Below are 14,569 nucleotides of genomic sequence, written 5' to 3'. Positions count from 1 at the left end.
AACCAAACCATCATCATCTCTACCTACATGAACAAGGTAGACAAATCTTTAACTAATTACACATCAACATTTGTCCTTCCTAAGCATATATGACTTTATAACAACTTGAGCAGAGAAACACAACAGGTCTAAGCATATACCTTGCTGTGGTCTAAGCCAACCATCAGTTGACTTTTTCCACTGTTCCAATCTCGAGTCAACCTGAGTTTCAGATGGCAAGACTTGCGGCAAAAGCTCTCATGGTGGCAGAAGAAGCTCTCACTAGGGTTAGGGTTGTCTGCAGAGAACTCTTGATGAAAACTATCACCTGAGAGGTTAGGCTTCTCCTCTTGAGGATCATAAGGAAGATCAAACGGGTTCTTTGTTGGTAACATCACAGAAGGCGCAGACTCAGGAATTTGAAGTCCATCAATCATATAGTCTTCTTCATCATGATCCAAACCGAAGTAGTTTCTTCCAACACAAACAGGAGGAACCTCCATATCCATTAGGCTTCTCTCTGCTGCAAGTAAGACTTGTCTCCTCGTTCTTCTTCTAGTAATCAAATGCTCTAATCTCTTGTTACGTTCCATCTCAGAGTTACCTAGATCCATTAGATTCTTCTGATCATCGTCGGTCCAAGCTATGATCTTTTTGTCTTCAAGTAAAGTTTCTTCTTCTTCTCCTCCTTCTGATGATGATGATGATGATGATGAACACTCAACTTCAGTTTCACCACCTCACTCGTTAGCCTCTCATATGGATGTAGAAAGGAAAAATTTCCAGTTGTGGAAGGAGTTTCCTTGTTTAGGTTAGGCTCAAAGCCGTATTCTTGCGACGCAAGAAAGGCTCCGTCTCTCTTTTCTTCGTTGGGGTTAGGCTCAAACGAGAATTCTTGTGGGGCAAGAAAGGCTCCGTCTTTCTTTTCCTCGTCTAGGTTAGGCTCAAAGGAGAATTCTTGCAACGCAAGAAAGTCTCTGTCCTTCTTGAATTTTTGAGGGTTGGGAATTCGCCGTAGAGAGTGGTCAAAATGACTTGGTCTCTCTCATCCTCGCTAGCCTGAGAAGAGTCCCAATCTTTGCCAACCTCCTCAACTTCCCTTCTAGCGTTTCGTCTAACGCTTCGCTGGTGCTTCAAGTCAGCTCTCCTTGTAGTTCCTCCTCCTCCTCTCTCGGAACCCTCGGGGGAAAACGGCGGTAACCCTTTAGAGGTATTGATGCTTTCGACCTTCGGAGGCTTGGATCTTAGATGGTTTCGAAGATAGAACGCGGAACATGCGATGAAGGGAGAGGAGCAGAGGATGAAATAGAAAAGCCGTGGAGGAAAGTGTATAAGAGGAAGGTAGCAGAAGAAACACCAGAGATGACTGGGTATTTTCTAACGTATGTGTAAACATTTCTCGTGATGATTATGAGAATTTTCCAGACGAGAGTTCCGATATCTTTGGTATTGATTCCCATGTTTTCAATCAACGAGGAAAAAAAATCTAAAGCATTCTATGGCAGTTCAAAATGTAAACTGTTTTAGTCAATAAAAAAAATCAAGAGATTAATGGAAGAAGCGCAAATGGATGAAGAGGAGAGGTCAAGTTCGTTGTTTTGAAACAATAGCCACTCAAAAAAAAAACAATTAGATTTTTCTAAGAGCCGTAGAGATTTTCTCCATATTTAGAAATCTCCCCTTCTCTTACTGTTTGAACCGTCCTATGTCCTGCAGTTCTATACTATATATATTTGCAGCTTGTTTAAAGAGTTATGCATAATTATCATGTGGATCCAATCCCCTTATTGGGTGATTGATACCAGTAACTCAGTAACTGAGTTTTAATTTATTTGCTTAGTCTCTGTACATAATGAAGTGATCTAAATGATCTCCTTGTTTTCAAATAACCAACAACATTTAAGGTGGTAAACAGTATGAGGACTTGTAAAGTAAACAAGAGAGTGAATGTGGAAGAGTTGGATCAGAGACGGCTAGTGTCACGGCCGAAAACGAAAGTGGTGATCCAGTTAATGAAGACGTAGAAACGGTTTCTCCAGCTGACGACTCGAGTCAGATACGCTGACCTCCATATGAAAAAGCTCAGAAAACCACCCATTGATATCCCTTTTCCTTGCTGCCCAAGAAAACTCCCCCCATAAAAGTTAGCTATCATTATCAATGTGTGTTTTAAAGTGAAAAGTTGCATGGTCTTAAAGTTATATACCTTGCTCTCACGAAGATCAACGAGAGCTTTGTATCTCCCAATAGTAGCCATACTTCCCAAATGCTTGTACACAAACGGCTCTCCGAGTTCAGTGTCCTTTGCGCTCCAGGCTCTTCCTCCTCCAGCTTTCCCCATCACGTTCAGTAGATTCGCCAAGTACTTGCCTTCTCTCTCAGCCACCTTCATTAACCATATAGACTTGGTTAATTAATTATGAGTAAAATGAATTTTGATTACAACAACGTTTCAGAGACCTGTGCAAGAGCGGGAAGTGTTGACTTCCCTGTGCTCTCAAGATATCCACTACAGTCACAATTGCAAACACGTCTTGTACAGAAGGCACACGCATCCACTCATCAATTCCAATCCTACAGAAACAAAACCGTCCAAGATCTATAAAAGACAAGAGATTCTTGGAAGGAACAGAACAAGATTGCTGTGGTATATACTGACCTTCCACCTGGATCTTTTGGAAGATCGAGAGACCTTACAAATGAAGATGGACCAACACCAGTTGACCAGACTAAGAGACCGTAAGGAACTTCGGTTCCATCGTCAAGTATTAGCCTTTGAGGCTTCACTTCTTTCACAATCCCACGTACTAGCTTCACTCCAGACTGGTGTCAAAAAAAACACTAACACATTCTCAACATTGTTACAAATAAAACCAAAATTAAAGTTAGCATTTTATAACCTTGTTTAGCTGCTTGATTGCATATTGTCTGAGCCCATCGTCAAAAGAAGAAAGTATATCCCTTGCCTTTTAAGAAAAAAAACAGTACTAGTCAAAATCACATTTTAAATATAATGAACTTAGATTTATATCATTTAGTCATAAACAAAAACATCATTTAGTCATAAACAAAAACCTCGATTAAAGTAACACGGATGTCATCTTTGACATGAGCATATCTCTGACGAACATCTTTCATGATGAAATCACTCAACTCACACTAAACTCTACACCAGTGGGACCACCTCCAACCACAACGCAATGCAACAACCTCTTCTTCTCCTCCACACCAAGGCCTAAGATCGAAGTTGCACGTTATGAGTTTTAGTTTAGTGTATGAAGAAGAATTTGTGTTGTTGTTGTTTGTTACCTGGAACTTCAGAGAGCATGAGGTTAAGAAGAAGCTTTCTACGTATCTCCTGAGCGTGGTGAACCTCACGGAGGAAGATGGCGTTTTCCAAAACGCCGTTAATCCCAAATGGATGCCTCTGCACCACAAGCTAGTACAAGTTTGTCATAAGCGATCTTGAACTTCCATGGCTTCACTGTGCTTAACGCATCAGTTACTGTCTCACAATGCACCTGTTTGTAACCAAGTGCAAGAATCAGACATGAGTATATGACCACGGTTCTAAAAATCTGTCTAAGTGACGCATAGCCTCGTCTAGACAGCAAATCGGTACTAGCCGAAACGACTTTCATAAAATTTGGTTTATATGATTCAAATGTTTAAAGCAATCTAAATTAGTTTAAATCTGTTAAATTAAGTAACAATGATAGTAAAAATCTACAATTTTTCTAATTTATTTATTTTATACATTTAATTTTGATAATTCATTAAAATTATAAAACAAAAAAAGAACAAAAAAACTGAAATATATTCTGTAAAATATATGTAAAATGATATTATATTCCGAATAATCTGTTTAGTTGATGACTACGTCTATCGATTTTAAATATTGTATATGACACAACACAAAGTCAAAACGACACATAAAGACAATTACCTCATGGTTTTGGGAATCAAGTCTTGAGCAATTAGCGAGGAAGTAATAAGAACCAGGTTCACGTGAAATAGCCGGTTGGATACGAGAAATTGGTTCTGCAACGGACCTAAACTCAAGCGTACCCACGCAAGTAGAAGCCAAGAGAGGAGTGAAGACCATGTGGTTCCTAGGAGAGACGCAAACGACGTCGTAAATGCTCGTATCGATTCCTTTCATAAGACGACAACCTGCCCAACCCGACCCTAGAACCAGCAGTCTCGGCTTCTCTCCTTCTTTGGTCGGAGCCAAACCTTCGTAACGATGTTGTTGTTGTTTCTCAAACCCATTAACGACCTCCGTTGCTTGAATCGTCTCGCTCTGTTGTTGATGCTGATGTTGCAGAGCCGTGCAGAAACGAGACGAGAGATTGTAGGATTCGTGGTTTCTGAACAAGTTTCGACAGAAGAAGTTGTCTGAGAGATCCTTACGAGGTTCTTGATCCAAGACATGATTCTTTTGGTTCTTGAATTCCCGAAAATTCAAGAATGATACAAAACGTTACTTCTAAGCAAGCAATATATAGACCTAAGTTGCTGGAGAAACGAACACTCTTGTTAAACGAACGAGCCGCCTTGGTACTGTATCATCACTTGAATGCGTCTGAGAGAAACCTACGTGCCATATTTGGAAATGACAGCTGGCACTATCCTTCTTCCTATCAAAAATTAATTGCAAATTTTTCGTATTTGGTAGTATATATGATTGCTGCTACGATATATGGATGGAGTTCAAATCAAAGAACTGGGAAAGATAATTTATAAATAAGTGACTGGTGTTGAAAATTCTATACATATAAAAAAGAAACGTTAGTACTCTACTCAACAAAAGTTGGAAGGAGGGAAATGACGATAACAAACATGTGATTCTCTAAGACTTGTGTGGGGCTCAAGAAAAGGACATCGGAATAAATCGTTTACTGTGATAGGAGGTGGTGGATTCAGCAGCCCATACTCATCGTTGATAATTTGTGGCCCATGAGCTCATTCGAGGACCTCTGTTTATTTTGGGTTTTATGAATTAACACATTAACCCAAGAGGAGCTTTGCCAATCAACTTTATAAAGAAAGATCCTAAAACAAGAGTAACAAAGCTTAAATGAGATTTACCATGCTACTCGGGTGGTACACCATAGAATTGACAGTTGTATGTAGAGGCATTTATGTGGTTTTTTATAGTAGTGTTTATATTGACAGTTCTAGAGGCATAATAAATTAACCGAAAAGCTTATCACACAAAATTAAAATGATATATTAGCACATTGATCAGCTCTTTCAAGAGATACAAGTGTTCATATCTGCTTATTATTAGTACATATTATTCTCCGAGATTTATTTGTTCAAATATATATAAAGAGATCAACGAGATAAGAGAAATGAGTAAACTTAAAAAAAATATATATCTATATATCCCAAAACATAATCTCGTTATTTTTTTCTTAACAATAGGAACAAAAAAAACAATTTGTATTATTCACCCTCTCCGACCTCCACCATGCCTCCCACCAGGTGGTTGTGTCTGCCGTTGGCCGATGGCTCGTCGTAGTCATTGGTGCTCACCATCATCAATGATCTTCCTCTCACAACAATCTTTTCATTTTCTGTTATGCATGCAATTCAAATATATACTAAGCTATATAACTTTTTTTTTGAGGCTATATAACTTACAAGATGAATAATATTATTACGAAAGACTTATCTTTTCCTGTAAAAGGCTTACTAAAGAACTCTATTTATCTCCTTCTACTCGCATATATCAAGAATATAATCAACTAATTGGAATGAATACGAGATAGATCTAAACCCATTTTATTTAGGTTATGATCACTATAATCGATCAAAGAGACTGAGCAATCCAACGAAGTATTGAGGATATGAACAAATCTTAATTATTCTCTCTTGTATATATGTGGATGAGATGACGAGCTAAACTGTTCTATTCTAATCACCTGAAAACGAAAAACCGAGTCGAGCCGTAGAGACGATTGAAAGTGCAAAGAAGATGCATAAACACAGCCTAATCGCAGAACAATAACCATCGTCTCTAGTTTCTTCTTTTCCTCTTCTTTCTCTATCTCTCTTCACTTTTCTTTTTTTTTTGTTTGGCTTATCTCTTTGAAGAGATCAACTCGTATTATTAATGAGTTAGTTTGGCTATAAAATGAAAGATGGAAGCACATAACATGTTTTGGATGTCCAAACAACAGCTGAATTATATACACACATGGCACCGTCTTTATTGGATGTATGAGTTGACTATTTTGCAGACAAATTGTGGATTCCACACTGTTAAGTTAAACAGTTAACTCAGAAGCAAAGCGAACATGTGTTTATTTTGCATGGGGCGTTGACTTACGTGCACCGTCCGTTACAAAAAATATCAACGTTCAAAAGTTTTGGCCAAAAGAGGATTTTGGGGGTTTCTCACTTTATAAAAAGAAGATTTTCTGACGATCATGTGGGTTCTTACTGTAATCACTGATATCTTTTTTTGTCGACGTTCAGAACCTTAGAGGGATTGCGTATTCTTTTAAGTTTAAAGTTGACATTAACAATACAACTTTAAGACAAAAAAACAATAGTACTTTTTTGTGCACCTACATTAACAATAGAACTATCTAACATTTTCTTTTAAAATAATACTTGTACATGTGTATCCTCTTCAATTTTAAAACTAAAACTAATAACTTTTAGTGTGAAATAATTTAAGATTAAAATGAACATGATAATTATTTTAGGACACTTGAATGTATTCAATTAAAAAAAAAGACTTGAATGTATTCTGCCAAAACTAAGAAGACTAAGGCATCTCCATTAGTGAGATTAATGAGGACACGCTTTCCAATGCAAACAATTAATTTTTTTTTTTATTTTTTTCGTTGGATTTAAAAAAAGAAAAAAAGAACCGAACCAATCGTGGGCCGCCACGTGTTGTGGGGCCCACGAAACTCTGATGATATCGTCTCTTCCAAGTAAGACTGCAAGGGACAGGTTCAATCTTTTTGATATATTATACTCCCTCTGTTTTTAAAGATAGATGTTTTAGAAAAATAAATTGTTTCACAAAGATGTATTTTTATGTTTCCTATACAAAATTGCAAATTTCAATAAAATTGATTGAATTTATTGAAAGACTATTGGTTAAAATGCATTGAAATTTGATAATTTCTAAAAATGATGTATAGTTAATGTGTTTTCTTAATATGTGTGAAAATACCAAAACATACATCTTTTTAAAAAACAGAGGGAGTAATTTTTTTTTTTTGGAGTTTGTGCACAAACCTTCGCTCTAAGAGCACCATTAACGCAGTGGTTAGTGGTGGTGCTTAGTATTTTTTAATTAGAAAAAGCAGGAAAGAGAAAGAGAGGAAGAAGAAACAAGAAAGAAAAACGCTTGTTCAAGCGGCGTTGTTTCAGCTTTTTTGCGGGCCCCACCGACGTGTGGCGGCCCGCGATTGGTTCCCTTTTTTTTTTTTTTTTTTTTTTTTTTTTTTAATTCAAACAAAAAAAATTAGAAAAAAAAAAAAAAATTAAGCAACCCAAGAGGGTGGCTGGGTTGATGATGCTCTAAGATTGTGTTTTTCTCCAAACTTTGTATATCTGAGAATAAAGTATAGCGGGGCCTTATATGGCCTAGATAATTACAACGTGCCCTTATATGGGCTAGATAATTTATTCATAAGAAATCGGCCCATTAAAAGCTAAATGCGCCGTATAACTGTGCTTTCCCATGTTGTAAAAAACCCTCCCAAATTCTCTCACACCGCCGCAACCGTAGCGAACAATCGAATAGACGAAGAAAAAAAAAACTCGATCCGTTAGATCACACTAGGCGACGACCAACGAGCCCGAGCACGAGCACAGAGACGCGGAAGAAGCTGGAGCTAACGAGGACGAGGACACCGGAGCTCAGGTCGCTCCGATCGTTAGGCTTGAGGGGTCGCCGTCACTACCGGCGAGGAAGACGAAGACGCCGTCCTCGATCTGTAAGTGGTAGTTTTTAATTTAAGCCTCGAACTAGATTTGTTGATCTAGGCAGTCAACAACCAGATCTAATCGAGTTTCCTAGGGTTTATGGACTTTTGAGATTGAAATTTTTGGGTTGTGAAATGTTAAGGAAATCGAAGCTGTATCGGTTCGATAAGGAGGCGAATCAGTGGAAGGAGAGAGGTGGTGGTACTGTGAAGCTGTTGAAGCATAAGAGCACTGGGAAGATTCGTCTCGTCATGAGGCAATCGAAACTCTCAAGATCTGTGCTAATCACTTCGGTAAAAATTTATCTCCGTTTTAGGTTTTACTTTTACAGTTTCCCTTTTGGATCTGTATTTTTTAAGTTACTGTTTTTTTTTACAGTTAAACAGGGATGAGTGTCCAGGAACACGTTTGGAAATGAAAAGTCTTGTGTGTGGCACGCACGTGACTTTGCTGATGGTGAACTCAAGGATGAGCTTTTCTGCATCCGTTTCGCTTCTATTGAGAGTGAGTTTGTTTATTTACGCTTGCTTCCACTGTGTATTTAACCTTGGTAGTAACAGGAGTTGTCTATGGCTGCTAGATAACATTAGATTAGAAAGAGGCAATGATATTGAGGTGATTAGGCATGTGTTCAGACTGCAACTAATTTGATATGTCGTGTAAACCGAGAAGTTCAGTTGTTTCTGTGCTGATAATTCAATTAAGCAAGAAGTTTTTTGTAATGAAGTCTTGTTATATCCTTGTCAGACTGCAAAGCATTTATGCAGAAGTTCAATGAAGTTGCTGAATCTGAAGTAGAGAAAGAAGAGAGCAAAAGATGCCTCTGACACGGCTGGTCTTCTCGAGAAGCTGAGCGTGGAAGAAACAGAAACAGAGGAGAAACCTGTGGAGAAGGAGAAGACTGAAGCAGAGGAGAGAAGAAAAGCGAGCCAGAGAAAGCTGTTGAAGTAAAGAAAACCGAAGAGGCTAGTCCCTCGACTTAAGTTGCATCAACTTTTAAAGCTCCCAAATCTTGGCGAGTTATTTATTGCTATATATCTAGTGTTGGATGCATCTCTCTCGAGTCTACTATTGTCCGGTCACCTTTCTATCTACACATGTTTGTCGAGTCAGATCGCTTGGGTCGGGTTTTGCAGTGTCGTTTTTGGGTCTATAGTTTTTGAGTCTGAAGTGTCGGTGGAATGATATGAAAGATTTATTTATAAAGTACGTTGGATTCATTGTTTCAAGTTTCAAGTTTCTTATGGGATCGTTTTTTAGATGGTCTTGTTGTGGGGGATAGAGATGATGTTCGTTCATTAACAAGAGTCGGGAACTACAAAATTCATGTTTTCTAATATATGTTATTCCTGACGAGTAAAAGTTCACTAAGAAATTGACAAGTAAAGATATCAAAGCCACTTGCCTTCATTATTGATCTACCCAAAATGGTCTCAGTGTTCACACGGAATCAACAACCACCATGAATCAGCACGTACATTATGATCTTGCCTTCGCTATGATCTATACCCAAAAATGGTCTCAGTGTTCACACGAAATCAACAACCACCATGAATCAGAACGTACATTTTTGCTATGATACAAATTTACAAAATACCAAAAAACGAATTTAGATAGGTAAGATACATATCAACACTAGTTTAAAGTGGTTAACACATCATCACTTGACCCAAAAACGTATTAGACTATTCTAAGTCAAACAGTCAACCACTTGTGCCGCGTTTATTCCTCATATTGTTTTAAGAATTTAAATCGAATTTGATTATATAAAAGCATAGAGTGAGTAAGACACAAACAAAATAAAATAAAAAAAATGAGTATTGAGAAGAACACAGTTGGTTCTCATTTTTTTTTTTTTTTTTTTTTTTTTTTTTTTTTTTTTTTTAAATAGATATATTAATTGAACAACCCGAAACGGGAATTACAAGATTCGATTACAAGGATGATTTGAACAAAAGTTCTCGAGGCAATCTATTACTAAAACGAGCTTCGTCCACCCACTAAACCCGGCACATTCCGCTCATCCGTTTTTCAATTTTCTCGAGAATCGGTTGCCGTTCTCAACCTTCGACGATGACTTTGGATAGGTGAGGTTCTCCTTGTTGCCAAGGATGCCCGGGACTATCCTTGTCGTCTTTGGAGTAGCTAGTTTCCGATGATCGCCTCAACCTTTATAACCGTCTCCTTCGATGAACGCACAAATGCTATAGAAGGATGGGAAGGAACACAAACCTTTGAAAATCGCTCCCGCCCGACTGCACTGCCTCCTACCGCACAAACTGACCAGGGAGAGGAGACCAAAGTCTTCAAACCCAAGACAATAAAGACAAAGCGGGTACGGACCGATTGCCATGAATGGAAACCTGAACGCTGCTACAAAACCTGCAAAAGCTAATGCGATGTAACACTGCCATGATCGAAAACGATACACGGCCTCGGGATATGTCACAAAGCCGGAAGATCCACCGAGGATACAAAGACTCCTCAGACAGAAGAAACCAATAGAAGCCTCGTCACCGCCTTCTCCAAGAACAGGAGATAGGAAAGCTTTATCTTGTGAGAAGGAAGGCTCGGTGGCACGAACCCCCACACCAATACGAACACGAGCAACACCACCAGAGAGAAACGTCGACATAACTCTCCTTGGTTACAGGAACCACTCACCGGGAAGAGGAAGGAGATCCAGAAGGAGTAAGCAAAACCGCATCTGAGAGGCCATAGACGACCACCTTCGATATTGCAGCGCTGCCTCTACCACACGCCAACACTGCGGGCTCCGACACACGCCAGAAACCGGAGCTAAGCGAGCCTCTGAGTTAAAGGGAACCTCCAGAGTTCTTTAGGCAGTAGCGACGCAGATCCCGCCAATCCAAGACGCCAAGGTAAAGTCGATGATTTGCTGCTACACGCCTCTCACTCACCGCACAGACTAAGGAAGCTCGAAAGCTACCAACCGGAACAGAACAAATGAGACAGCCGAACCTCCTCCACGCGCAATCGAACCTACAAGAAGTAAAAGGGCTTCCTGCCAAACCCTAAAATCCGACCACACCAGACGAAACCATACCCTCTCTGCGTCTAGACTCCAACCACCTAGCAGACCACGCTGAAACCGGAGCTCCCCTGCAGCAGAGACGAAAACGACGGGTCTCCAGAAGCAGAGCGACGACAAGGCAGGGAGAGTGAAGGGGACACCGGTGAAGCAAAAGAGAAAACAAAGAGACAAGGGCAGAGGAGAAGCCTCCGGTGCCGGAACCTGCGCTCACGCGCTGTCCGTACCGGAGCGAGTGAGATCTACTTCGTTGGTCTTCGAGAGAGAAAGTGAGGAGAGAGAAAGTGAGATTAAGTAGAAAAATAGTTGGTTCTATACATTCTTTTCATCTTTCATCTTCATTACAATTTCCCTTCCGTTAGGTCACGGTCTTACTCAGTTTATACGAACAACGAGAGTCTTCATCTCAACGAGTCAAAACCAGATGCTAATGGGTTTGAAGGAAAGGCGCGAGAGTTAGCTGTCGTTATAAAAAAAAAGAGGCATTGGAGGAACTGGTGGAGGCGGCGGTAGCATCACGGGAGGAAGTGGCGGCGGCGGTAGTAGCATGGAGGAGGAAGTGGCGGCAGCGGAAGCAGCACGAGTGGAGGAGGTGGTGGCGGCGATAGCAGCGCACGGGAGGAGGAGGTGTCAGCGGTCAAAGCTGGTCAAACGGCGGACGACATTTTGGTTCGAGTTATGTTGGTGGTAATGGTACTCGTGGACCGCATCGTTCAAGCGGCAGCCAGAATATACGAGGGGCAGTATGTGCGGCCGGTTGGTTGGGTTTATCGGTTTTATCCGGTTTAATATTGGTTTAGAAAGATTTATATATTGGTTCTCCATTTTAAGGGGTGTATATGTGTTGAAGTCCGGTCAGTTGTGTTTTAGTTGATGGGTATGCCGTATGCACGGTTTGTAAAGTGTCAATGATATTCAGCTAGTATTTTTTTGTGAAATTTCGCAAAGCAGTTATTCTTAATTAAAATATTCTACCATACAGGTCACATGTTTATAGTTTTCCAATATATCTGTGAAAAATGTTTTAAGATAAGGATCATTTAATTTAAGTTTCTATGTACAGAATAACGAGGAAAATATATTAGAATTGGTAAACGATATGGATAGTGTTGTTGTAATGTGGAATTGACCGCACACATGAATGTTGTGCAAAGGAGTCAAACTTTTGTGACAAAAAAAAAAGGAGTCAAACTAAATGTTATGATAAATTCATCCTAATATAATGCAAAAAAATATAAACACTGTCGTAGTGTTGTGTATAGGAGTCAAACTTTTCTCATCTCATTTTTCTTCTCTCCTATCTAAATTTTATATGCAGTTGACAGACAAAATATATATAATCCATAATATTTTTTTAAGTGGTATTAAATATAAATATAAATTAATTAGATGTTTAGGAGCAGTTTCCTAAGGACACACTGAAACTACGTCGAAACGGCAACCACTTCACGCGTCCTCGTTTTATTTCTTTTTGTAACAATACATAGAGTTAAGATTCGAAGCCAATCTCTATAAATAGAAAGCAAAAGGGAAGTGCTAGAAGACGCAGAAACCAAAAAGCAACAAAAAAATGGATTTCAGAAGAATATCGTTGGTGTTGTATATTCTCTTCATCTTTCATCTTCAGGACAACTTGCTTTTCGTGAGTTCACGACCTCCCTCAGTTGATACGAACCACGAGACTCTTCCTCTTAATCCCTCAGTGACGGATGATGTTGTTGGGTTTGAAGGAAAGACTCGTGAGCTAGCTGTCGTTATCAAAAAAATCATTTGGTGGAGGAGGACGTGGCGGCGGCAGTGGCAGCAGGGGAATAGGAGGCGGAGCTCGAAGCCGATCACGTGGCGGGGCAGGTGTGATTTATCCGGCAGGATCGCATTCTCATCGTTCAAGCGGTAGCATGAACCTTCGAGGGCCAGTGTGTGCAGTCGGCTGGTTGTGTTTCTCGGTGTTATCCGGTTTATTCTTGATTTAGTCTGAACTTGATATATGTACGTAGTTCTAGATGGCACTATGGCGTATGTAAAGTGTGGATCGTATTCAATTAGAAGAATTGTTTTCACCAGTTGCTTACGCCACAAGAACAATATTTATTGAAATTCGTAAAAGCAAAAGTTAAGTCCATGTTAGCCTCGTCCATGTTATTTAATACCGTTTACTTAATCTTAGAGTGGGCATTTTCTTAATTCCGTTTGGATTCATGTTATTATGGATTATAATGTCAAAGATATACAGAAAACAATAATCTCATAAGCCATTGCAAAAGCAAGATCACTTAGCTCCGCGGAATCCATATCAAAATATGAAAAGTCAAGACCCAGCTCGTGGATTAACTTTATCCGTGGACCATGTGATGATGAGTGATGCCAAGACTCGAGAAAAGACAAGACTCATGTTCCACCAAAAAACTGATCAACTATGGCCACTTGCAACTATACTAAATGAGACATGCACCACATACACACACACTCAAGAAATGACCAGTACCCACTTATAACATTTTTAGCAAAACAGACAACACACGTTAAAGGTTATTCAAGACACGCCAGTGGTACATGCAGAGTTGGAGGACATAGGTCAGGCAGGGTCACATGCTCCCAATGTATTTGTGAAAAATATGATTTATGATTCTGATCATTTTTGTGTTTCTATTTAAGGAATAGATAGGAAAATAAGAGTAATGGATTTACATAAGTATTGTAGTGGGAGTTGAGTGCATATCTTATGTAGGAAGTAATTAACTTATATCATGATAGCTTCGTGCTATTAGATTTCACAGTTTAGGGAACATACAAACTCATGCTTTTCTTTGAACTAATAAATTATAAAAATATGTTGATTATGCAAATATGTATAGGTTATAGTGGTATTGACTATTTCAACCCGCCATTGATAACAGTCAGACCGCCATTGATAACAGTCAGATAATAAGGCTACAAAAGTGCTTAGGCAAGACCAAAGAGGTCACCATCAGTTAGTATAAATAGGTACACAGTTTTTTTAAAAAAATTGAGCAAAGTTTCATGCTATATATCCTAGCTTGTGTTGCAATTAAGTAACACAAAGCTTCATATTATCTCTATTCCATTGCTAGCTATCATTGCAGTTAAGTAAGTTTTGGATTAACAAGGTTATAATACTCCTGTATACATAACCTGCATTCGACTTACTAATAGTTACAATTCCACAATAGTTAAGCAAAAAAAATAAATCTAAGTTTCGTTTCAAAAACACTACAAGCAATAAATACTGTGATATGGATTTCAATTTGTGATCTATGGTATGCTTTCGCAAGTTTTTTTATATGTTTAGTATTAGACCATAGAAAATAATAATGTTCAAAAATTAAAACTTACAGGAGTTATCAGTTCGAGTTTCAAAATTTTAACACACGTAGAATTGTAGAAACTAGATATCAGAGATGGATGATAAGACTTGAGAAAAAAAAAAGAACTTTCAGTTGGTCGATCCATGAGTTACAGTTGAAACGTGAAACCATCTTCTCTTAATTACGTAATTAACTTTGAATTCGATAACAGCTTCGACTAAGCCTAACACACTCCAACCAGTGCAATATCTCAGCG

At 38.9% G+C, this 14,569-nt stretch overlaps 5 pseudogenes; 2 read left to right on the top strand and 3 right to left on the bottom strand.

Annotated features, from left to right (window-relative positions):
- Window positions 1-8: 8 nt before the first annotated feature.
- LOC130505854 (uncharacterized) lies at window positions 9-1,439 on the bottom strand (annotated as a pseudogene).
- Window positions 1,440-1,778: 339 nt separating this feature from the next.
- LOC130505849 (internal alternative NAD(P)H-ubiquinone oxidoreductase A1, mitochondrial-like) lies at window positions 1,779-4,428 on the bottom strand (annotated as a pseudogene).
- Window positions 4,429-5,198: 770 nt separating this feature from the next.
- LOC130505853 (protein PSY3-like) lies at window positions 5,199-7,262 on the bottom strand (annotated as a pseudogene).
- A 403-nt stretch (window positions 7,263-7,665) lies between these two features.
- LOC130505852 (ran-binding protein 1 homolog a-like) lies at window positions 7,666-9,033 on the top strand (annotated as a pseudogene).
- Window positions 9,034-12,506: 3,473 nt separating this feature from the next.
- Window positions 12,507-13,109, top strand: LOC130505851 (uncharacterized; annotated as a pseudogene).
- Window positions 13,110-14,569: the final 1,460 nt, after the last annotated feature.

This window comes from Raphanus sativus, unplaced genomic scaffold (genome assembly GCF_000801105.2).
Source record: "Raphanus sativus cultivar WK10039 unplaced genomic scaffold, ASM80110v3 Scaffold2636, whole genome shotgun sequence".
NCBI classification, from domain to species: Eukaryota; Viridiplantae; Streptophyta; class Magnoliopsida; order Brassicales; family Brassicaceae; genus Raphanus; species Raphanus sativus.
This window is presented reverse-complemented; position numbering and strand designations above follow the sequence as displayed.